This window comes from Podarcis melisellensis (genome assembly GCF_964234715.1).
Source record: "Podarcis melisellensis genome assembly, chromosome: 2".
Classification (NCBI taxonomy): Eukaryota; Metazoa; Chordata; class Lepidosauria; order Squamata; family Lacertidae; genus Podarcis; species Podarcis melisellensis.
Window position 1 is genome coordinate 80459947 of NC_138529.1, and position 25826 is coordinate 80485772.

A 25826-nucleotide genomic window follows, 5' to 3' on the forward strand; every position below is an offset into this window, starting at 1 on the left:
GGGGAGCCTGCCTGAAGCCGTTTCTGCTGAGCCACATGGAAGGGTAGCAAATGGTTGGTTATTTTATTACTGTTGCATTTTTTACGGCCTGAGAGGTAAGGCAATGGTGGTGCTTCAGATACCAAAATAGCTTGACAGGCCTTGGGTACTCTAAACCTTGAACTGCAGGTGAGGACGGTGCCATTTGCTGCTTTGTCACAGCAAAATGTGTTGCTGCCACCCAATGAGTTTCCGGGCTAAGAAGAGATGTGGAACCAGATCTCATTGCTCTTAATGGATAATCAGTAGTAGACAATCATTTCTCCTACACAACACAGTCATTTTATTTTTCTTATTAAAAATATGTGGCCTATAGGAATTTGAGGTCCCCCACCACCACCAATGACAGACCACACAGAGAGAGCTATTGCTGGACTTCCATTTCCATCATCCTTGAACACTGGGCCATGCTGGCTGATGGGACATGGAGTCAAACAACACCTGGAGAGCACTGTGTACCCCATCCCTGACTAAACAGGGGATGAAAGGGGAGAGGGAAGAGGAGGAGGCAGCAGTGATGGCAGAGGCGGTGGTGGGTGGAACCACTTTCTCTCCCATGAGGTCCAGATCTGTCACCTACTTCATGAGCCCTGGTCCAAGAGGCTGTTGTACAAGTTTATAAACATTTACAAGAGGCACAATTTGGGGCCATCCAGAGTGAACCTGGGGCATTCCAAAGGCCTCTAGCCTCATGATCTCCATATACTTGTTTCCCCTAATTGGCTGAGGCACCATCTGGAGTTGGATGATTGTTCATCATTGTGTCATGAGGCTGAAGACCTGCTGTGGCCGTTAGCTGCCAGAACATCTGGAGCCCACTTAGTTCTTTGGGGTGGGGACCTGGAGCAGTTTTTTAAACAGCTGGACATACGGCTTCTTTGCCCAGCATTGTGTTTATCCAAAGTTGTTAGATTTCTCTCACAAGACCCTTTGATACAGCTGACAGAGGAGCGAGTGCTTCTAGGTTCCAAACTGACGCATCACAGACATTGACCTTAGATCACCTTCATGGATAGCATATAAACACATTTCTTAACAAATGGTTGGATGGCTGCAATTTCGCACTAAAAATGCTGCAGTTCCTGAAACCAGAAAGCTGTCTTACTATTGAACTAATTTCTATCACTTGTCTCAGTGTCTCTGAGGTACTAATTTATCCAACCATTTATCCACCCATGAAATGTACTCCCTTTTTGTTCTGTACTTCACGTGTTTGTTTATTTATTTTGTGTTAGCCTTTTTTTCAGCCCAAAGGAGCATTCTGTGGCAGTCTACCAATATATTTTCTACATATGCTCAATCTCATTACACAATTTGCCTCTTGGAAGACTTGTAAATTCTTCTTTCTTTGCCAGGAATTGTGGGAGAACAAGTGAAAGCGATTTCACATAAGAGCAGCTTTGCTGCATCAGACCAAGAGTCCATTTAACCCAGCATCCTGTTTCCAGAAGTAGCTATCCAGATGCTTCTGGGAAGGACACAAGAAGGACATGGAGCCAGCGGTCTTCATTCATCCCCCTCAATCACCTGCTATTCAGAGGTAGACTGCTTCTAAACATGGAGGTTCTAAGGGTTCAGGTAAGGAAGAGGCAGTGCATAAATAGGAGGTAGGATGCCCCATTCTCCAACAGCTAGAGAAGCGCTAAAGTGGTTTCTACACCGTTAGCAAAAGTTAGCCATGCATTAGCTAGACTTTCTTTATAATATAAGGGTAACAAGCATTACACACACACATTTTGGGAATTATTATTATTATTATTATTATTATTATTATTATTATTATTATTATTATTATTATTATTCTGTCCATCTGACTGGGTTGCTCCAGTCACTCTTGGCGGCTTCCAACAAATTAAGCATGGTAAAATCAAACATCAAACATTAAAAACTTCCCTATACAGGGCTGACTTCAGATATCTTCTAAAAATCAGATAGTTGTTTATTTCATTGACATCCGACAGGACAGCTTTCCACAGAGTGGGCACGACTACCGAAAAGGCCCTCTGTATAATAACCACGCAGAAAGCTCTTTACAATCCAATTTAAAAAGAGCTGCAAAACCATATAAATTATTGACTGTTACTAAAAGAGAAAGTCTCTCTCCTCAGAGATGTAATTCCCAGAGTTCCCCATGATGAGCAATTGATTGTTAAACTGTGTTGGGACTTGTAGCAATGTAAGTGCAATGGGGATTTTGTAACAATTCTCAACACCCTGAGCAGAGCATAGTTCCTAGGATTTGGTGGGTGGGGTGGGACAACCATGACTATTTAAAGTGGTATGATAGTGCTTTAAAAGCACAGTGTGGATGGGAATATAGCTACAGTGCTGTATTCCAAAACTGAAGAACCTCACCTTCTATTTGAGGTTCATTGCAGTCATGCTTGTGATCTATGCCAGGCATGCAGATCCATTATTGGACACAGATGTTTGCTTTGTCTCCTTGCAGGGCTGGATGCTCCACAATAGCATTTCCATGCACAAAATCAGACTTCACTCACAGGTCCCTATTGCTGCATCATACTCAGTTCTTAAATTGAAGGATACAACACATTGTTCAGAAAGAAACCAGATTTATTTGATGAATATAAACGAGCTGATCAACACCAAGCACTTCTCATACACATGATAACAATGTTATGAATTCTAAATACCTTGGTACTTTACACTTCTACGAGACATTAAAATTACAATGACTGTTCTAAAACATGCCCACTGGTAATTTCTAAGGATTCCTTAGTTTCATATCAATGTCCTTAATCACATGTCAAGATCACAATCCAGAACATGCCACTCACTTGGAGAAAATTATTACAAGAAGCACTATCAAATGAGGGTCAAAGGTAAATAGGGAATGCTGACCCATTGTTGCAGAACATCACATTCAAACAATCACTCTACACCAAAGGAAAATGCAGGTATAGGTTGTGACACATCTGAAATCTTCTCATAAACACTGTTTAAAAAGGAAATTGAAACCCACTTTCAAATGAAAGTCAATGTGCATTTACGTGCATACTGGATACACAAAATTCATTTAAATACAAAATTCATTCTGTACATTTAAATGAAAGAATGTGCAGTACAAGTTTGATCCCACAGTAAAATAATACTCATCTTAAATGTTAACCAAAAGGCTTGTTTGACTTTTTTACATTTCAAGGGGGAAGAAATCTACCAAACATTGCTCGAATAAAATGTTTGCCCAACATCACAGTGTTTATTGTAAACCCCGAGATTCTATTTTAGTGTATGAAAAGATTCCCCCGCCAAACATCATAGTATATATCATGTGAAATGGGAAAAAGCAATGTTAGACAAAAAATTTCTTCTGTAGAGGCTAGGTCTTAGGCTTTGATAAAAGTTAGGTTCAATGCTCTTACCAACATGAAAGGAGCAAAAATAAAACAAAAATGCCCCCAAAATAATATCTGTGACAAAATTGGCACATACATATAAATATCTAACTATACAGTTTTGTTTTTAAGGACCCTATGTTTCCCTAGTTTATTTCCTACTTCAAGTATTCAGTTGCAGAATTAAGGTAAAGACCTGACTGTAAGAGACACAGAAGGCACAATCTTCCGCAAAGCTCTCTTGCACAAGCCCCGTTGGAAAGAATGGGAGGCTCTGCAATAGCTCATATCCTAGTCTTCCTCCTTTCAGTTCAATGGAGATTGTGCAAAAGAACATCCCAGTGGACTGTGCCCAGACAGCCATCCCTTACTAGGACAACAACTTTGTCAAAAGTAACACGTTTTGTTGTCCAAGTTCACAAGTGCAACATTTGTCATATGTGCTAAGGAAACTCCCAGGAGCTTTCCATTTTAAAATGAACAAACAAACAAACAAACAAACAAACCCAAGGTTCAAAACCCCATTGAAAGTCAAAGGACAAACTTTTAAAATATAAATGAATATGGTTAATCTATGCTATACATATTTTATACAGATTTATTATTCCATGTATTGAATTGAATTAACATTGAGCAGAAATTCTGCTTGCATTCACTGGCTCTTCAATTTCATCGAGAACGATGGTGCAACCAACTAATAAATTACTCTTTTCTAGGCGAATAATAATTTCCAGGGGGTTCATATGTATGGCTCATACTGGATGATCAAGATTAATTGCACCAACCATTCAAAAATAATGACATATTTCTAAATTAAGTGCAAGATTTTATGGATATCCTGTTCAAAAACTGTTTTTTTCCACAGCAGCAAAGAAAGAAAGAAAGAAAGAAAGTACCAAGAATTAAGGCCACACATGTTTAATTTTATGGGGGAGGGCCAATCCACCTAGCGTTTCTGCTCCACGACATCCATTCATTTCAACAAAGCCCAGCTCACATCTTATTAAAACGAATGGAGGTTTCATAACAGAAGGTGTCTGGTGGATTGCACATGTTGTTTGCTTCTAAGAAGTGCAGATAAGTCAATATCCACTTACAAGCCTGTAAGTGCCCCTCTCACTGACAAAAAGATATGCCAGTCACAGGACTGAGCTCTTGTTATGAGCACGGATGCCAGATGGAATGAAAATGCTCACTAAGGGAAGACCCTTACTTTGGGGAAACAGCAGATAGTTCAACATCAATAGTAGTCTGTCACTACACATAATAGCTCCAGGGCTCTCCCCCCCACCTGTCTATTCCCCTGGCATGTGTTTTTAACATGTTCACATTTATTATAATTTGCTGGATGACAGAGATAATTTTCAATTATCTACTCATTCATCGATACTTCTTTGTTTAACATCTAAAATACATTATAAACCATGGTACGTATTGTTTCCCTGTTCAGAAAACAATGAGGAAGGGTCCCTTCCCGTAAAGGAGACCCAATGCATATATTTAATAATCACGACATTCTTTTGAATTAGAAAAAAAAATCAAGAGTCCCAGCTTTTATATTAAATACTGTTGTGCATCTGGATGATAAAAGCTTGATGCATCTTCATAGACGCTCGTATACAAGTATAGGTTCTTGCGTCAAGCTTTTATCTTCCAGACATACATCAACCACTGTATACAAATAATTGCTAATCATTTTAGGCTGCAGTCCTACACAGTTACCTGGGAGTAAGCCCCACTGAGCTCTATGGGACTTACTTCTGACTAGATATGTATAGGATCGCACTGTTAGATGCCCCATGCATTGTCAGAGACACACACCATATTTTCATACGCCGACAGATAGTAGTAGTAAAAATTGATTTCATTTCCAACCTGGCCCAGAGCTTAATATTGGTTGCATTATCAAAATGGCTTGAGTAACAGTAAAGAAACAGAGGAGGGCAAAGACTTTGTTTTTATTACCCTGAAAAGCCCACATTACTGGGGGTATGACTAATGCCGACACCATTATGAAACAGCTTGCTAGTCCCTGTAATAATCTAGTGCTTTAGAAGTGATACTTTAGAGGAAACTAACCAGAAACAGCAGACAATGATACTGCAGCTAATGGAACCTCAACTACAGATTAAAATTAATACAAATCTGTCAAATTAAAGATCCCACTTTAATTAACTTCATTTAGTAATGTTCAGAACAGATGGTAACTCAGTTTTCTTTTAAAAAAAATATATTTCTGGAATAATTCATACGACCCCGTTAAAGGAAATGAAGTTCTTCTAATTTCCAATCAAGTCCCCTTAATTGTTTTCCAAAGTATCTGACTTCGTAACGTATTACAAGAAATAATGGAGAAGGACACCCGTTTGTGCAGCTTATTGTTTGATGGCAACCTTCATGTGCCCCGCCCACTTGTGTGATCTTTTGGGGGGTGGAGCTCCAAGAGTGGCGACTGCATTCAGATCCCCACTGCAGCAAATCGTCCTCTTTTCTCTCGTCTCTCATCGTCCTGCAGTGCTGCCTTGCGTTTGCTTCTTTCTCCAGCTCCTCTTGATAACTGCAGCAAAACAAGAAGCCATCCAAAATGGTGAGCTCACATAGTTTCTGGAGACACAGTAGGACCCAGTTCAGGTCAGCAAAGGCTTCCTGCAGCCACACTTTCATTTCATTTCACTTTTTATTGTATTGTTTCTGTTTGGTCAGATGCCATCTTGAGTAGTTTTAGAGAAAGGTGATGGGTAGATGATTAAACAGACAAAAGGAATATTTCACCATTCTGACTGTGGAGGCTCCTGATCTATAGTTATCTGCAATGGAGATGCATATAGAGGGGTAGTCTGCTTTTTCACGAAGAACCTGAAGTTGGTCACATTATCCCTTCTACCAGCAAACTGGAGCTATCTCAGTAGGAAGGCTAAGTTTCAGGTACTGGGTTGCAGCCAACAAAAATAATGCATGAGCAGAATGATTTCCACTCATGCAATGGAACTTACCCTCCCTCTCCTTCCTCTCAATATAGCCTGTACACCCCTCAAAAAAACACACCCTGCTCTGGGGGGTTCCTACAACCCCTGGAGGAGGAGAAAAGGAAGCTGCATTGCATGAGCGGAAGTCATTCTACTTGTAGAATATTCTTGGGATTCAGCCCATGTAATAATAATAATAATAAATTTGTATTTATACCCCACTCTTCCCGGTTCAGAAAACCGGGCTCAGGGCGGCTAACAACAAATTTAAAACAATTGTGATACAACCAAAAACAGCATAAAATACAGTATAAAAGTGTGGATAACAATAAATTCAAAGTTCTAAAATCAATTTAGGGGGGAATCCATCCAATAAACATTAGCTGATCACCAGGGCTAGCTGGCTAAATTAGTCCTATCTGGGCCAGCAAGAAGGCCAGGGGAGAATTAGCTGTGGGATCCCAGAGCTGGTAATCTTCATAAAAAGGGGAGGAGGAGGGAAGGAAGGGGAATAAAAGATCAGGCTAAATTCAAATTGAAAGTGGTGTAGGAAAGCTGATGTATTAAAGCATCAGAAGCCAGAACTGTAGACATTTGTAACTCCAGTTGAATACAGGGGTGAAGACAGTGTAAGGGGCACCACTCATCACCTGTCATGAGATTCTGCCCCAGCTGCAGCCTCCAAACCAGTCATAAGGGAAGCTCCACACAGAAGGTACTAAAATAGCCTCAGTTGTCACTCAGTGCATGAGTCACAGTGGCTAAGCTATCATTGTCCAGGAAAGGCACAGTTGAAGACTTGTGCTCTTGGCCATGGGGACCACATCTATAGATATAGCTTTAGAGATTGATACAGTTCTATCAAGGGCTGTGTACAAACCATACATTTAAAGCACATTTCTGCTTCAAAGACACCTTGGTTCAGTATTGTGCTGCCTATGCCAATAAAAATTGTAGACTCCACAGCCTTTCCCCAAAGATAAGTGACATAAATTAGAAATCTGGATCCTAACCAATTGCAGCAAAATGTAAAATCAACGTATAGTCTTTCCCTCTAAAAAGTCTAAAAACAATATGCATTACTTCAGTACTGGAAATAGTCTTATTTAGAATGCTTTTTTCCTTCCATCACACAGGAAAAAATTAAAAATGAATGCTTCACAGTTTATTAGCACGTTAAAAGTAAGTCTGTGGTTCAGACATTATCTATATAATTACCTAACAGTATTCGTATGCTGTTATAAAATGCATTTCCAATATGTCTGTGAATAGTACAACACTGAGCATAACATGCTTCTGGCTGTAGTTTTTAATAAATGATGTGTCTGAAAAGATTATTTTAAAAGTTTTTCTTTGACCTAAAAAATACACATGTGACAACATACAAGGACAATTTACATCAGGTTACATAATATAGAGATGATGTACAGTGGTACTTCAGGTTACAAACTTAATTTGTTCTGGAGGTCCGTTCTTAACCTGAAACCGTTCTTAACCTGAGGCGTGCTTTCACTAATGGGGCCTCCCGCTGCCACCGCACAATTTCTGTGATCATCCTGGGGAAAAGTTCTCAACCCAGGTTAGTGGAGTTTGTAACCCGAAGTGTTTGTAACCCAAAGCGTTTGTAACCCGAGGTACCACTGTATAACCTTTCAAGTTGCTAGCCCTGGTGTGTGTGTCTTAATGGAATGTGGTAAATAGTATTTTCTGAATATTCAGAAACAAAACTATTTGGGACTATGTATCCAGGCCAAGAGTCATAGAAACTTGGAGCTGGTATAGTCCTATCTCTCCTGTTGACACTCAATGTGCTAACCGTACAACCTAAGCAATTGCCACCAATATGTCCCAATATTTCATACTTCGCACATCTAAATCCTTGGCATTAATCCAATCCTGTTAAAACTGTAAAAGCCTGCAAAACTAAAACATTAAACAACAGCTGCAACAACAACAACAACAGTATTTGAATTACATGTACTTTTAAGTAATTAGCTGGGGTTATTCTCAAGCAGAATTATTGGTTTATCATCTATACTGGAGAAGTAAATGAAAACTGCAAACAGTTTAACACTTTTGGGGCCTGATCCAAAACCTTTTCATGTTAATGGAGAGATTCCCATTGACTTCATTACAAGTTCGGATCCAACTCTGGCACAAGAAGAAGTGATTTCTACAGAGTTGGAAAGTTTGGGAGTTCCTGAAGTAGATCAAGTTACTAGTTCTGGCACATAAAACCTTTGCAAACTTTTTATGAAAACTGTAAGTCAAAGCACACTTTGCATTTTGCAAACTACATAGTTCCCATTCTTTGGGCACCAAGGATTACTCCAAGAGATATATATACACAGGAAGCACCCATGTGAATTAACAAGAAGCACATGTTCCAACTATAAGAACAATCTATGACCCCTTCCTCCCCCCCCCCTTTGCACCTGGTTGGGAGCTGAATAAAAAAGTTTGCAATTTCCCAATGTTTTTGATGTTTTACAAGCCAAAGCATCGCTTCACACTCACTGAGGCTGCTGAAACAAACATTCTGCTCAAATAAAGGAATGGGGATGAGCAATAAAATGCAGAAGGCAGATTTGTTATTTAGCTGTCCCTTCAGACTTCAGCAAACAGTATCAAAATACTTGAATGAACTTCTTCTCTATCGGCTGATCCACTCATCAAGAAATTGCACACATTTCTACAAAAAGAGAAACGGAGAAGTGCAAGAGGGAGGAAGAAGAATCTTGCTTTCCAACACCTGCTAGAGCTGACTGCAGTTTGCATCTTTCTCTCCAGTTACTGAATATGCAGAACACACAACGCTGACACATTCCAGTCATAAACAAACCACCTACTCATAGAGTGATTTCAGGGGAACCTATTTTCCTAGTAAGTAACTTAGGGTCACATTCTGAGGGAAACATCCGTTCACAAGGTACCACTGCCAGTAATCCTCTCTCTCTCCCTCAGTGTACAACTAGAAGCCTGACAACCTGTATGACATTGCTGTAGAAACTGCACCATTGCTGGATGGGGCTGATGGGAGTCTACATCATCTGAAGGGTCATCGATTCCCCACCCTGGCTGTACAGAGAAAGACTGTATGACAGGGCTCAGGGTTTCTAGCACCAGGACCACATATTTCTATGTAGGGGCAATGGCACTCTTCCATAGGCTGGAATTCTGGATTAGGCCCTGTCAGGGAACTGCATCGCAGCTAGCAGAGGAGGCGAGACTCAGCAGCGATGCTGGAGAGGGGCCAAGCAGGGAGAGAGGCAAGTACCCGGCTGGGGAAGATAATTAGCGCTACACCAGGGATAGAGGGGGGCCGATGGGGGAAGCAGAGAGTAGGCTCCTGGACTCTTCGCAAGAGACCAGCGAGGAGAACACAAGTCCTCTGCTGCCTACACCCACCCTGCGCAGAAGACTTTCGCCGCTTGGCGACTTGGCGTCAAAGAGCTTCTTTGCTGGAAGAGGTTCAAGAAACGCCCACTGACGGATTCTGCCAGCGACTGAACAGCCACGGAGTGGAGGGCTGTCCAGAGGGAAATGGCTTAACCAGGCAAACTAGCCTGCAGAGGCGGTAACTTACGCACAAGCAACCCTTAAAGCCATTACAGGCCCCATACCTGTGCTGCCCCAAACCTGTGTGCATGAGCACACCTGAGGCTCTAGAACAGATTTCCACGTGGAAGCGCAAAGAATGACCCCATTCTAAAGCACAGCACACCTTCAAGAGACTTTGGTGAAAGCGACTGACACTCAGCACCAGCACTGCGGAGTAAATATTGTATGCTGGGAACAGAAGTATGTAAAAGGGTCCTATAGTTTGCGACTGTTCTTCAGATTGTTTTTCTTTGGAATAAAGACACCTGCTGCCTGACAAATCCACTTGGTACCTCCATCCCCTTCCTTTCCAGAGTGACTTGCAGAAGGACACTGAAGGATAGGGTAAACACAAACGGGTGAAAGGGGAAACTGTTTAATAACGGTAGTAAAATGCAGGCTATTTTTGACATCTGGGTTAATGTCCATTCTGTTCCAGATGCTTTCCAAATGTTTGCGGCAAGAGAAACTCATTAACAAGATTTTAAAGTGTCCTCTTCTGACATATTACACATGGGGCCCACATAGAAGACAAACAACTGACGTGGAAGTAAGTGAAAGGCTGGGGTAGGGGGTAGGGGAGAGATTTCTGCATTTGGGCAGTCAAGACTGAATTTAATAAACTAAGAAATGAATGATCCTTTTGTCTGTGCCTTAAGCTCCTTCACTCCTCCCTTCTCAGTGCCCTGGGATTAAACCAGGAAGTCTCTAATTAACCACAGTTTCCCATTTCATATGTACTGGGAAACTATGGTTACCAGCTTTGGAACAAGCCAGAATCATAAACCACATTTGTGGAATGCTCTCCCCAGGGAGGCTCGCCTGGCGCCCTCATTATTCAGTACATCTTTAGGTGCAAGGCAAAAACTTTCCTTTATAATAAGGCCTTTGGCCTTTAACTATCTGTGCCCTTTTAGAAGTGGACAGGATGTTTTTAATGTATTCCTTTTTCTCTTAGCATTAATGTGTCTTTGGGGGGGCGGGTTGTCTGACTGTCTGTTTGGTTGTAAGTTGCTTTGGGTGGCCCTGGGCAAGATAAAGTGACTAACCAATTCAGTAAGTAAGTAAGTAAGTAAGTAAGTAAGTAAGTAAGTAAGTAAGTAATAAATTTAAAGCTAGTTTAAAGCATAGTTCTGCTCAATTGTTTAATAAGTCTTTGTTTTAAGTCTTTCAACTGGTCTTTTTAAAAAAATTACTATGGCACTAATTGTGATTATTTCATATCATTATATTTATTTTGCGTTTATGACACTGAGAGTCACCCTAGGTGAGCTATGTCCCAAAAGCTGGCCTATAAATAATTTTATCAATATAAACAATGGTTTTATTGCTTTGAAATTGATATCTAATTAAGCACTGGGACTATCCAACTACCATTCATACAATATTAGGTTACTTCATTGTCATTTTGTCTTAATATATTTAAATGTGTCACCTGAATTTGCTGTCAGCTCTCTTTACTGAAGAAAGCACATTCCTTATTGTGCTTTGAGTGTAAAGTTATTGAGTTTGTGTCCTGCATTTTCTCTGGCATAAGAATATGATGACACAAGAGCAACAGCTTACTCTTGCCTGAAAGGGTTTCATCCCCACCTGCTAATTCTTATATCCCCCTATTATTAGCAGAAATATTTGAAAGAATTAATGCGCTGATTGCTAAGCATGACTTAGGGCGTTTCCACATGGCAGTTCAGTGTGGATTTGGAGCTCCTCATGCCTGTGGGATTTCCCCAGCATCCTCATGACATTCTCTCATCTGCACTTTTTTGCCTTTGGATCTGCAAGCTGCTGATCCATACATAAACCAATCTGGGACAAAATCCTACAAGTCTTCACACTTTGCCCAGCTGTGGACGCACTGAAGCACGCGTTAGCTTCAAGTGTTTGTGGTGACGTTTCCTTGGCTGCTTTCTACTGTCTAACCATTGCTGAGAGCAACCTTCTCAGAGCCAAAACTTTCAGCACTGGAGGAAGGGTCTGAAGATCGGAAGCACCTATGCCTCCTTCTGTCTAGCTGTTCTTTGTGACAACAAGACACTCCTTGGCAGGCTGCAGATTTTCCTCCCCATAAAAGCAATCTACTGTGAGAGAGGAGTTGCTCCACAGTGAGCACTCCACGCAGAGCGGATAGACCAGCTCTCTAGGAGGCTGCCTCACTCCTTGGGGTAGGAAGCCCAGCACAAGGCATGCACAAATCTTTATTATTATTTAGTTGTCTTGTGCAAAACTGCTACTGGGAAAAAGAGCTTTTTATAAAAAATAATAACAACATTGACCTACAATGACCTTCTTTGGTTCTGTTTTTGTATGCACATGCACATAACCTGTGTCCGAAAGCCCAAAGAAGGGAAAGGAATGAACAGGTGGTTCATTTTTATTATAATTATCACCATCATTATCCTCTTTCTTTCCTACCCCCCTCCAGCATATTTCTGGAAAGCCACCATCTTCCCCCATCCCTATGCTGAAGGGCACCACCACTCCCTGTATCAGATTGTCCCCCAAATTTGACCTGGAGTTATCTGATGCCTCCTCGCTCTCTTCCTACGCAGCACTATGATTGGTGGGTGCTGCTGGTTCCCCCTTCACATTCCATCCTCACTGCTGCATCCACCAGGCCCCTCACAGTGTGGTCCGTGTCTCCCAGCTTCTGAAGAGCCTTGCTCCTCCGATCCCAACAGGCAACTTCAGGTCACCCACCACACGCCTGAAATCCGGCCGCCACTTTGTTAACCACCCTCCCACTGTTGCAAGGATTCCTTGCATGTGGCCTAGTAGCCTCTGTGCTTCCTTTCCCCGCTTCCCTATAAAACGCTGTGTGGTAACCCAGCATGTTAAAAATTCTCCGTGAAGCATTCTCTGCAAAGTAGCCAAGCGGTTTGGAAACTACCTATTAACTTCACAGCGCCTGCCCACATTGCAGCATACCTGATTCCCGTGGGACTACTTAAGACATGACCCTGTGGAATGGAGTCCCACCATTCCAGCCAACAATGTCATCATCACTGCGGAGCAGCTGAGGGCAAGGCTTCCCCCAAGAAAACTGCAGTTGCAAACATCATCAGAAATTTGCAACCCAGCTGTGAACACAAGACACAGCATCAGGAGGTTTTCGAAAACCATTACTGGGTTTGATTTCTGCATAAATCTAAACTGTGATTTTTTCCCCCCTAATGGCAGTGATGTGACTTAAAGCAGTCTTGGTCCCAACATACAGAGGTTTCCCATTATGAATGAAGTTTGCTCAAAGTCATAGTTTCACAAGTGCAAAAACCGCGCAAGCACATTTAATCAAAGTTCCGATTTAATAACCAAGGATTCCTCTTCAAGTTGCATGTGTGTTAAAAAGTATCCAGCAAACAGAACTAGCTATGGAAAAAGAATTCTGACCTGCCCCCCCAAAATACAAAATTTCAGCTAACTCGAAATGGAAAAGCAGCAAATACCAAGATGCCAAAGACACCTAAGACACTTGCTGAGTTAAGTGAAAAGGTAAAATCCAGTTTAAATTTATAGCATTCCTTCAGTGTCCCTCTAGGAGTTTGGCTTCTTGCCAGGGTTCCTTGTTAAAAATTTGTTAAACGTGTTTGGCATTAATGCAAACACAAAGTACTCATTTGTTACAAATTCTAATGGAATGCATTCATTTAAGGCAATGAAGTAGTTACCAGAAGAGAAAAAAAAAGTTCATTAAGTACATTTTAAAAATACAATGATGTATGCGGTGCATGACTATGGCGCCCCCGTGGCTATATAAATATCTGACAGAATAACCACAAGTTCTGTTTGGTTTGAAACTGAAATCTTTTAAACATAACCAATAGAACAGAAACTGGTTTTGTTTGTTGTCAAAACTGATGTTAGTCTTTATTGTTTAGACCTAGTAAATCAACCAAAGTTTGGGTGTCCTGTTTTTTACTTCTCAGATCAATAAAAATTCACAGGTTTCAGTAAAAGTGAAGGAAATCTCTTCATTTGAATTGTACACAAAGCTTGGCATGCTCTATCCAGAAAATGCTAAATCCAGAAAGCAACACAGGCTTGGTAATTTAGGCACACATCAAATAAAAACAAATGAAATAAATTCCATCAGTATTTGGAAATGTATAGTACATCAGCATTACCAATCTGTACTCAAAAGGGGCAGCTTTAAAACTTATGTACTATAGAAAGAAAACATTATTCTTAAATTATACAGTAATAGAAATATTTTGTTTACTAGTACATGTCGTTTCAAAGACTACTTACAAGAAAGCATAGGCCATTGTAGAATTAAAGTGCAACTGAGGTTCAATGGAGACAAGACTGCTTAGCAGACTTGAGCAAGTCAACTTTTCTTTACTTACTGTTTGTGAACAGTGAGGATTTACTTCATATGATTCTAGTGAAAAAAATTCAGTAAATGCAAAGTTTTTTTGGGGGGGTTGCATTTCCTGGCCACACTCCTTATGTTGCCCTGCATTTGATGTTCTTGCAGCCATCCATGTGTTCAAGACTCTACTTCTGCAGTGGGGAGGCTTTTCGACTCATGGAGGTTGTCCACACTGTTTAGAACTCTGTTTTTTTAGGGTTCCAAAGCAGCTAGGGAGCTTACATGAACAGAGTGGGTTTGCCGCTGCAGAAGTGGAGAGCTCTGGAAACACTGTCAGGGATGCAATAAAGGAGGGAGAAAACTCCCAACCTTCCTCTCATGGGATCATAGTCATGCAGGGCGAAGAATCCCCAGATATGGTTTTTGGTGTGTGCAAATTGGTAGGACATTTTCAAAACCTATATACGAAAGCAGATAAAAGACAGAGATCATGCTTACGACACTATACCTTTAAAGCATGTTCAGAGTTCTTTCTTTCCCTCAAAGCATTCTGGGCACTGTAGTTTGTTAAGGGTTTCAGAGAATTGTAACTCTGTGAGGGGTAAACTACAGGGCCCAGAATTCTCTGAGGAAAAGAGTGTGCTTCAAAGCTGTTTGAAAGGTACAGTGTGTTCGCAGCCTAGGATTCGCGATTTCCTCTTAAGGGAGAGGTGGCTGCAGTACTTAACGGCTTTTCACAGCAAAACACACCCAACGAGGCAATATGGACACGCTCTATCACATCTTGTTATTTTTGTTTCCAATACATTGTGCTATTATGTTCATCTGCACAAAGGATCTAAAGGCAAAATTGCAGCTGGTGCCGGAATTAGTTTGTGGGTCTGATGAACTTCCCAGGTTGCCAAAAAATAGAAGAAGAAAAGGCTGGAATCACTAATCTGAGTTAGGGATAACAGTAGATGCCCCAGGAGATTCATAAAATGAAATGGATCAAACCCTTGGGGGAAGGAGTATCCTTGAAAGTTACCAAGCAATTTCTTGACTAAGCTAGATGACTTACCTAGACAGGATGTTGTCCCTACTGGGAACAACTGTAAATCAAATCTATAAAATGGACATGACTTGATAGATTCCACTCCCGCTTCCCAACCGCACACATAACAACATTTGCCCTGTCTCATATATTTATATATGCATATCAAGAGCCCCAAACACAGATTGTGGAAATGTAAGCTGGCCTAATGCATATTTTTCAATATGTCATTTCCCCCCTGAGTGCAAAACAGAAGCTGGCATTACAGAATCAATACATTGTTCTGAATGAGCCTGCCTCAAATCCCTTGGTTGTCAAAAGGCAATGTCCTGCGTTACTTCTGCTTGCTGAGCTTTGGATCAGGCTCAGAGAAGGTAGTGATGATGATCCCACTGTGTAAACAAGCGCTTATTTACCCAGCTCCATTTGACCATATGGCTTGCTTTATCAAGACATCAACATCTCCCCTTAAAAGCCAGAGTGTGAGGCTCCTGGAACATGTCCCTAAACTTTAAAGTACCGTAGAAAGAGAAAGTGTGGAGCCGAAGTGGCTCAAATAACAAAGAGGTCCCTGCGAGATCCTAAAAACTGTCAATATTACCAATCACTTAATGAAATCTGAAGGAGGCTTGTTTTTTCCCTTCCTTGCTGATGTGGAATGCCATTTATTCTCATGCTAGGGACTAATTATGGGGCCTTTTTTTTGTGAAGATCAAGGTTTTGCGATCTCTGCTTCTTAATAACATGGTTTGCCTGTCTGCCACCTGGGACGAGGCAAGGCGCTCTCTTTCACTCCTAAACAGCAGGCACCGCCTTAGGCCGCTACAAGTGCAGGCAGGAAACCAAGCCATGTTCAAGCCATTTAACCGCTTCGGCGCTGGCATTCTGCAAGTAGAATCAATGCCCTGAGCAGGCAATCGTAAGTAATGAACTTCCTCTCCGCATCCCACCCCACTCTAAGTAGCGTTCATCCCCTTTGACACCAAGGAGCCTGCGATGGAGGGAGTGATGACAGTCACTACTAGATTTAATTGATTGGCAAAGGACGAGATGGGGCTTTATGACAGCCAAAGCTAAGGAGGCAACACTTTGTGAAGGAATAAAATGCCCTTTGATTTGGGCTCGATTTAGGGTTTCGACACAAGTTGGAATCCTGGGGCTTGAGGAGGGAAGTGGTTAAATGAAAACTGTACGGAGTCACCCCGCCCCACTCTGGCTGCAATCTGGTAAGTCATCTTATTAGGAAATTGTGATGCCCTATTTGCTCTAGACTGTGGCTTGTCTGCTCCACTGAAAGACTTCCTGCTGGGACCTTTGTGGCACAACAGGGGGTAGGAAAGGCTGCTGCAAGATGTGAGCCTTGGACAGGAGCAGCCAGAGCAGCAGGAGCACTAAGCTGCAAAGAATTAGACATGTAACAACTTAGTAAAAAAGCACAGGCAGTGATTGAGGTTGGCCCTTTTGCTGTTGACACATTCTGGCCCCCGTAGGTTGTGGTCAGTAAGCCCATTAGAGCAGCAGTGTGGCAACAGCGTGCGATGCGAGCTCAATGTGTTTCTGTTTTATTTCTCAATACTGGGCAAGAAGGGAATGAAACAAGGCAGCAGTAACAGATCACAAATGCAGTTGCAATTGTCAAGGAGGCAGACTTAATTCTCAAATTATTTTTGGCAGGCGGGGAGGGGCAGAATCGATATCTTTCTTTCTTTTTTGCACGGCAGTTTCAATGTGATGCCTGCTGTGTGTTTAATAAATAAAAAAGGAGAACAGCAGTTAAGGGATAGTATCCCTTTTATGGCCTACAAAATAAGCTCAGAAAGTTAAGTGATCATAGAGGTATAGGAAAACAAAGACAGGAGGCATGAACCCACTCAGATCCCATATATGATCAGCCCCACTCATTGGCTAGCGCATTGATCAAATCTACATTGCTCAGCAAAAGAGGATTTTGTAAAGATATGTAGAAAATAGATGACTTTGGGGAGGGACACATTTCAGAATGGGTGAAAGAGCAGTAAAACAATGAACTGGACTCACAAAGGAAATAATCTAATCTAGATTGTGTTCCCCTTTTAAAATAAGAAGCAGCCTGTCAGTTAAGGCAGACACAGGCCTCGATATGCTGACTTGAAAATGCTTATTTCCAGCCTCCGTAGGGATCACGCAACTTGGGAGTGGTGTGAGGTTTCTCTTACCTGCCAATTAGGGTAACCACAAGATCCTAAAAACAGGGAGGATTCCTTGCATTAAAAACAGATATACCCTAGCATTTTGTCCCGGTTTTTGTAAACTCTTGAGAACCAGACACCTGAAGGAGCCACTGTCCAATTTGGTTATGCAAAGGCTGCCAGTGACAGCCAACAGAGTGCCTGCCTGAAAGAGATCTTTGGCCACAAGAACCTCTTACATGTCACAACCCTGTTCTTCAAACCCACTTCAAAAGCATCAGATGAGGCGTTCTTAAGTCCACCTGCCCCATATGTATTATTCCTTTCCCTAAATCACAATTTCACCGCTCTTGAACCTTGGCACTTGTTCTCTCTATCTCTCCAGCTTCTTAGTCCTGCAGTACCCTGTTCCTATTTTCTTTCACTACTATCATTCCCTCTTCCTGCTCCTGTTGCTGTTCTACTGTCATTTTGGCTTCAGAAACAACTCACACTTTCACTATCACCATTGTTTGATTTACTGGCTAGCCAAATCAGCATCAGTGTGGGTCACTGGGAATTTGTATTCAAACTCAGACTAACTGACAATAGTCAATGCAACAACCTGAGAAAGTGACCTGTGGACTGAAACCATGCAGATTTTGCTCCTCAAAGGAAAAAGAAAACATATTTAAACAACCAGTGGTAATTACATTACAAACGTAGTGTGCATTAGTTTTTTTAAACAGTACGTTCTTAGCATGATAATCATGGAACAAACTAATTGATGGGAAAGGCAGGATTAAGCTGAGGAATATTAACTTGTAGCAGACATCACAGGAAAAGTGAGGTCATTGTGGTCCAGGAAAGTGGTTAGAAGAAAGTTCTTAAGCAGGAGAGAAAGGATGCTTGACCGAGGGCCTCAGTTTAGATCAAGGATATATATAACCTGTGGGCCTCTAGATGTTTTTGGATTCCATCTTCCATTAACCTTAGCTAGTGTGCAGTTAGGAATGATGCAAGTTGTATCCTGGTAGCATCTAGAGGCCCACAGGTTCCCCACCCCTGGTTTAGATGTCATGATCCCAGGGTAACAGTCAGACATACATGCCTCCATCTTTTGTCTCTTGCACCTCAATGTAATACTTCTGAGGTTTGCTAAACCATAGTTTCTTATGATTAAGGAATTCCTACAAACCAGAGTATCAACTCAGCATCACACTGTGGTCTGATCTTCTGGTTTGTAGGGACAGCTTAAACCACAGCTTCCCAATTCCAATGCCATGCAATACTGTGGTTTAACAAACCCCATAAATATTGAATTAAGATGCATGAGAGAAGGAAGGAGGGAATGGGAGCATAAAGAAGAGGAGGGAATGTGTGCACACAGCTTGTTTCTGGTCTAAGAAATAGCATATTGTTGAACTGAGATAATTATATCAGGTGGAGGTTGTTCCAGGAACAGAAAGTCATATACATATGCCTATATGGAATTGCCTCCTATTGAGCCAGACCACTAATCCATGTCATCCAATATTGTTTGCGCTACCTGGAAGTGGGTCTCAGGCAGAGGTCTTGCCCAGCCCTGTTATCTGAGAACCTTTAACTAAAGATGCCAGGAATTGAACCTAGCACTCTGCCACTGAACAATGTCTGTTATTTCTGGCGTGGAAAAACGTAAGTGGGAAAGCAGAACTTAAGGGTCCAAAGCCAATGAATCTGTATTAATTAAGGGACACAGAGAAGTGAGATGGAAAAGGAGATAGGGGATAGAGTCACCGATTTAATTTCTTCAGATGGAGAATACCTGTATATCTGGACTGTGTTACTGAATCGGCATGGATACGTTATATGCAAACATGTGTCCTGGACTGGTTGGTTGCAGAGGAGTGGTGGGAGGCACCACTTGGGGAACCCCCAAGGGAAGAAGGCTCAGTGCCAGGGGATTGGTGGTGAGACTGCTGTGTGTCCTGGTGACCAGGGGACAGCAGAAGGGGGAGACTCCTTGGGTTCTTCAGCAGTCTGCATCATCTCTGTCTCCTGCTCCTCTCCTGTGAGTCCGGACTGCCTTCTGCCACAGTCTGCTCACTAAACCCTGTTCCCTCTTCAGTTCCCTCCTTCTCTTCTTCTCCCCGATTTCTGAAATTTTGGCAGCACTGGGAATTAGTGCCATTTTTCAGCTGTTGCTGGTGCAAGTGCAAAAGACAAGTCACACATTAGGTCCTCTTTACAAACTGCTTCCTGGAAATAACAAGGACGCACGGAATGCAAGGTAAGTATGACTGTGTAAGTCAGGTGTATAAATTCTGGAGTTGTATCCATAGATCTCTAGGAAACAAGAAGCAACCTGGGTATATAGCACATTAATAAGTGGGATGGGTTTAGGGTGAGAAAAACAGAGAAGATTGCCCTGATCTTAGCCCACCTGTAGTAGGAACCTATACACCTGAAAGATAGCATAGGTGGCATAAGATCAAGACAATCCATTCTTCATCCCACCTTAATCTAAGAAGCAAGGTGCTTGTTGTAACCTTACAGCCTGCAAGACCCTACATACCTGTGATTGTGCCTTCTCCCAAACTAGTAGTGTTATTATATTATGGACTGAATTTGTTTGAGACTTTTTTTTTGTAAAAAGTGACTAAGAAAAGAAAAACAATGTACAATACAAAATTCCTAAGATGTTCACCCAAATATCCAATAAGGAGGAAAAGTCCTATCCAACCTCACTAAAGATGAGCACCCTAGTGGTGGCTAACTTAACCATCTAAAGCCTGGATAAATAAAAACACCCTAGATGATACCTAAAAATGGGCAAGGGTGGTGCCAGGAGAGCATTTCACAGATGAGGAGAGGGGAGCACTGAAAAAGCCTGGTCTTGTGCAGCCACCCTCCCCACCTTCCTGGGATGTGGCAGATGGAGATGGGTTGCTGATGAAGATTGCATAGCCTGGGCTGGTTTACATAAGAAGAGGTGGTGCCTGAGGTCTTGAGGTTCTGAGACACACTAGGCTTTACAGGTCAAAAGTAGCACTTTGAACTGAGTCCAGAAACTAATTGTGCAGTAGGTCAGATTCAGTGCTCAGACGTTCTGGTCCTAATCAATAATCTAGCCACTGAATTCTGCACTACAGCTGCAGTTTCTGAACTGATTTCAAAGGCATAATCTAACCTAGAGCTCTCCAGAGCATAGACGATGGAAAGAAACTAGGTTGTCCCTGTCCAAATAGGGTCGGATGGAAGGCCCTCTGAATCACCAAAGCCATTTGTGTCTCCAGTGACAGCAATGGGTTCAGAAGTATCCCCAAGTTGCATACCTGTTCCCTTAGTGGGAATGCAACCCCTTCCAGAACAGGCTGAACTTCACTCAACTATGCCCCTTAACTGTGCACCAGTGGATTGAGCTTCAGTTTTTTTGCCCTCATCCACTCCATTGCTGCAGTCGGACACTGATACAGCACATCCACTGCCACACTTATAGATGTAAAGGAGAAATAGAGTTGCGTGTCATTAGCATATTGATCACAACACACTCCGCATCTCTGGATGGCTCGACTCAGCAGCTTCGTATAGATATTAAAGGGTATGGAACGCCACACCGGTGTGGCTGGAGAGGATGCCAAGTGTGGCAGGAAGGTTCACAGATAATCAAAGAAACATCTAACCATTTCAGCGTAGTATAGTATCATTTTTTTATTTTTTATTTACAGAATATGGACAGATATCTTTTCATAATGAGAGCAAGAACATCGAGTGATGCTGAGGACAATCTGAATTGTATTTTCCAATGTATTTCTTATTAATGAAAAAATTGGTGTGGTGTGAGCAAATATTTATTATGAAAGTGTGGCCCAGTGAAAAAATTTGAGAACCATTGACGTAGGGTATAAGATCAATGGCTATCCAAATACAAATGATGGTATATCAACACTTTTAAAACAACTGTCATTAGCAGCTGGTAGCTTCACACTAATAGTACTTACTGTTAGTAAGTACTTTTCAGTTTCAGCGGGCCAATAAATTTGATAAAATCTCCTCCAAATTACAGATACAAAACGGCCATTGGCCCAAGGTCCTAGATATAAGCTGAAAGTTGTATTCTTTCTGCACCTTAATTCCATCATGCTATGAACACTTCCTTCTGCCTCAAACATTAGTCTGCTTTGCTACATTTCAATAGACTTTCACAGTGCTCCAGCTGTTAGATAAACTTTCAAGGATATTTTTGTGACAGGTACAAACCTAGACAGGAAACCTTAAGACAAAATCCCAAATTAATTATATGTCAACAGTCAAGCCACAAGAAGGAGCGATTGTCATAAATTTTTGAAGCTTAGAATCCAATTTTAGTTGTAGGGTCCCCCTCCCCCCAAAGAAGTCTACTGACTCACTGCTAAGCCAGTGCCAATAAAATGGTATATTTTACATTCTTGAACAGCTTGTTTTGGCTAAACAGAGAGCAAAGATGTTATGATTTCCCTTTTTCGGAAAAACGAATCATATAAAATGACTAGAGGTAACATAGAATAGCGCAGAATGTATAAGGTAAAATTTCAGGGGGATTTGTGCCAGGGCAAGTGCTTTGAGGAATGGGCTTCAAAAAAGCTCCACAAGACATAATGCTACAGTCTCTAATTGCATTTATTCTCATTTAAACAGGCACCTGAAGCCCTTGAAATGTGGGCTTTACTAGGACCCAACCCAAGAAGAGAAATTAAGAGCATCAGAAAGGCCACGTGTATACAGGCAGGAATTACCACCCAGGTCCCTTTCCTCACTGTTGTCAGCACCCTTTGGAGACACCTGCCTCCTTAGGCTCTGCTCTTTGAAATGCAGTCGTCTTAAGTGTATGTCAACAGAGCCTTTCTGTAATGCCTCATGCCTGTTGCACTCAATGTGTGAACCAGGCTTTCCTGATGAGGCAGAGAGAGCTGCCCAGGTGAGCATTGTGTTTGTGTGTGAGGAGCATTATTCCACTTACCAGAATGTGCCTGGTTGGTTCTGCCAGGAAGCAGAATGCCAGTTTTAAATACATTTGTTGTATTTGTGTTTTAAACTGTTTTAAATTATCTTATTAAGGTGCAAATCACCTTAAGATGGTGGTTAAAAGACAATTAATAAATTATTATTAATAATAATTCTGTTGCATGCAACTTTATCTTGGCATGATTGTCGCTGCAGAACTGGGCAGTAAAGGGGCACAGCAATTATAAGCTCAGAAGTTTGGGTAAAATGGAAGGGGGGTTAAAAAAATTAATCATAGAGTTGGAAGAGACCACAAGGGCCATCGAGTCCAACCCCCTGCCAAGCAGGAAACACCATCAGAGCACTCCTGACATACGGTTGTCAAGCCTCTGCTTAAAGACCTCCAAAGAAGGAGACTCCACCACACTCCTTGGCAGCAAATTCCACTGTCGAACAGCTCTTACTGTCAGGAAGTTCTTCCTAATGTTTAGGTGGAATCTTCTTTCTTGTAGTTTGGATCCATTGCTCCGTGTCCGCTTCTCTGGAGCAGCAGAAAACAACCTTTCTCCCTCCTCTATGTGACATCCTTTTATATATTTGAACATGGCTATCATATCACCCCTTAACCTCCTCTTCTCCAGGTTAAACATGCCCAGCTCCCTTAGCTGTTCCTCATAAGGCATCGTTTCCAGGCCTTTGACCATTTTGGTTGCCCTCCTCCGGACACGTTCCAGTTTGTCAGTGTCCTTCTTCAACTGTGGTGCCCAGAACTGGACACAGTACTCCAGGTGAGGTCTGACCAGAGCAGAATATAGTGGCACTATTACTTCCCTTGATCTAGATGCTATACTCCTATTGATGCAGCCCAGAATTGCATTGGCTTTTTTAGCTGCCGCGTCACACTGTTGGCTCATGTCAAGTTTGTGGTCAACCAAGACTCCTAGATGCTTTTCCTTCAAGTAACCACAGGGCTCCAGCAATGGGGATGGAGGGGTAAAGTACTTGTTTGAGGAGGTGACAAATGCGCGCCCACCCCTGCTCCCCCAGTACTGCCTATATTACAGTATTTGTAATACAACTGAATTTCCCTTCCCTCCCAAGCTTTCCTTTCCACCATCACTACCAATACCTGGGTATATGTCAATGCATGTCACACACATCCTCCAACCCCCAAGGAGCCCTAGCCTAAAGCAAAGAATCAGCCCTTTGGGTTGTATCCAATGCTAATCATACTCAAAGTAGACTTATTGCAATTAACAGTCATGATTAACGTCCAGTCCATTGATTTAAATGGATCTATTCTGAAGAAGACCCAGCTGAATACATTCGTATGAGTTGTATCCAACAAAATCCTACCCAGAGTAGATCCACTGAAATTAATGGCCCTAAGTTAGTCATGTCCATCAAATTCAATGGGTCTAGCATTGGATAGAACCATTTGGGCAAATTCACTTTACTGGCTCTGCCAGCGGAAGCCCATAGAAGGGCTTATGCTAGCACAATTCTTCTTCCCCTGTGTGCTGCTACTCCCCACAAACTGGCTCTGTGGAGGAGGGGTAGGGGAACCCCTTGCGGTGTAGGATAAGCTGGTCAGCAAGATAAGCCCAGTGAAGGTGAGTAGCGAAGAGATTTCTTCCTTACGCTCTAGGACAGGCAGAAACTACACATCTAGTGAAGTTTCCCCTTCCTTTAAGGTACGATGAAGAATAAACGTCAAAGCTGGTGGAAAGGACCAGAGTCACAAAAAGTCCAGCAAATTTGCTTGCTTGTGAAATAAAAAAATCTAAACTAAAATTAGAGCTCGGATACAAATCTAAACGGACTGTAGCTCAAGAGATAGACATGATTTCAAAGGAGGCGAATTAGGAATACTTGGATTGTGAGGTAATATATCAGAGGTTACAGTACTTAAGTTATCGTTTGCGGTGAATCCAGAGAAACTCCTCGGATCAAATGTCTCCAGCTAATATATTCAGTGGGTTTGTCAAGGTTCCCTTGTCTCCACAGGCTTTTGAAGGCAGGATTTCTACCTTCGCAGGAGATGAAGAGTGACAGGGGAAAGGGGAGGAGGAGAGGCCACAGAGAATCAGGGAGGATTACATTTAATGCTGGTTAAGTGAATAACGGTAACCTGCTCAGTGAAATGTATTCGCTTACAGAAATGTGCCTCTCCTTATTATGTGTGCTCCTGGGCTGAAAAGCCTTTAAGGCAAGGTAATTTTCAACAATTCAAAACTCCTATTGATCACTAACACAACTCTTTGAAGGAACACATGCCTCACACCAGTTGTGAACAGAAACTGCTGTGAAAGCAGGCAGAATATTCCACACAGCTGATAAAATAATAGCTGGCCGGTAGTGCCAAGGAAAGAGAGGATTATTCCCCTCCCAAGAATTGTCGCGCTACCCACTGATCATTTACCCCATTCATTTCTATGTCCCTGGTTTCAGTTTATATGCAGCTATTAAAAAAAAAAAAGGCACCTTCCATTTCGTATGAATAGAATGAAGGCCTTGCCTGCCCTCAAAATTTACAGTGGTTTGTCAGTGCCAACTCACTGCAGCAAAAACATCTGGAACCAGTATGCAATTTTTTTACTGGGAGGATTGGGCAAAGAAAAATCGCACGCAGTTGGGGAACACTTTGTACGATCGTGTGGATAAACTCTATATAGAATTATATTTCACACCAGGTTTCCAAATTATTGTTTTCGGAGCAGGGAGCTCATATTTTAGAAATACGTTGGGGCAGTTCACTCACTCATTAATTTTCTCTGATTAATTTACATGAGGAAGAGCTAAGCACACATGGTTACCAACTCTTCCACAAGCCTGTGTAATTGTGCCTTTAACAGCAGCAGATAACAATGCTGATTTCCAGGACATGAACAATTTCACCTTCTAATTGCTGTAGATAATATTTGTATGAAAGGCACAACTACACCAGGGTGATTTAAACGTTGGCAACCCTGTAAGCCCATGTTTAACTCCCTCACTAAAATCAAAGGGATTTAGAAGTGCTTAATTTGGCTGGATTGCACCCTTGATCTTAAATACTTAGACACAGAGCCACAATGAACAGAGCTCTGTTTGAAATTGTCTAGTGCATTTGAATGTGGAGGTTTCCAGCTGTACACTGGTGAACCACAAGACTAGTGGGGATTAGAGCTGAGCACAGTTTTTAACTTTAATTTTGCATCCATTCAAGAAGCTTCAAAAATGTGTCAAGACGCTTAGAGAATTTATGGCTGTCCTTTTCTTTGTCACAAAGTTTGCCCTCCAAACCATGTTCTTCCTTCCTCTTCAAGGGTGACACAGATGTATTGTACAAACATTTGCTTTTGATCTCTGGTCCATTAGTTAATATTTCTGAATAGGGGAACAATGAGGCTGACCCACCCTTTCCCA

The 25826-nt window shown here is 41.9% G+C and overlaps 1 protein-coding gene across 7 annotated transcripts in view; it reads right to left on the minus strand.

The window, feature by feature from the left end:
• Positions 1–4263: 4263 nt before the first annotated feature.
• ERC2 (ELKS/RAB6-interacting/CAST family member 2) overlaps positions 4264–25826 on the minus strand; it is a 518559-nt gene continuing 496996 nt past the window's right edge. For all 7 annotated transcript variants that reach the window (XR_014165505.1, XR_014165506.1, XR_014165507.1 and 4 more), the window contains one exon: positions 4264–5952. The gene's annotated coding sequence lies outside the window, so the exon portion shown is untranslated. The remainder of the gene's footprint in view (positions 5953–25826) is intronic.